The sequence below is a fragment of the Galeopterus variegatus genome, unplaced genomic scaffold (assembly GCF_000696425.1).
Source record: "Galeopterus variegatus unplaced genomic scaffold, G_variegatus-3.0.2 Scaffold26516, whole genome shotgun sequence".
NCBI lineage: Eukaryota > Metazoa > Chordata > Mammalia > Dermoptera > Cynocephalidae > Galeopterus > Galeopterus variegatus.
The window spans coordinates 8,164-8,772 of record NW_007752627.1 but is presented as its reverse complement, the minus strand read 5'-3'; the positions used below and the strand labels follow the sequence as shown (position 1 = coordinate 8,772).

Sequence of the window (609 nt, the reverse complement as noted above, 5' to 3'; positions counted from 1 at the left end):
CCTTTCAGTACTGTTGACAATTTAGGAACACCACAATAACTGTCTTGAGGGTCTGGGCTGCGCATTTAGAAACAATTCAAGCCAACTTCTTGCAACATTTAAGAGAAAACATTCAACTAGGAATTTAGAAGCTACCTCCCTCCAGTAAAAGAAGTCGGTGTCATTAATCTTTCAATGCTTTAAAACAAGCTGGAGAATTTTCAGTAATTCAGTGAATTACAACATTTCTACTTCCAGATTAAGAAGGAACAAAGCCAATACAGATAGCTTTGCTTTTGAAAAGACTAGTAGAAAATTGCAAGCTTCCATCTGAGCTTCCAGTTTATAAGGCTCAATATTTCTTTCCTTTCTGAAATATAAAGAAATATAATAATCTTATATAAGCAAAAGTTTAAGGTGCAGTAGGTTCCAATTCATAGCTCTGAATTTTTTTTGAAATTTGCTTTCTGTCAGAAGCAGGGCATTTGCATTGGCTAATCCGGATTACTTCGTGAGTGAATGAAATTTTGCATTCTTCTTCAACTATTCTGGCTGTCAGCAAAAACAAGAAGACAAATTTTAGGTTTCATTTTCATAAGAGCCAAGGATCTGTCTAGAATATTGGCATCC

At 35.0% G+C, this 609-nt stretch overlaps 1 pseudogene; it reads right to left on the bottom strand.

Moving 5' to 3' along the window:
- Positions 1-11: 11 nt before the first annotated feature.
- The window catches only part of LOC103583709, a 2,919-nt pseudogene continuing 2,321 nt past the window's right edge, over positions 12-609 (bottom strand).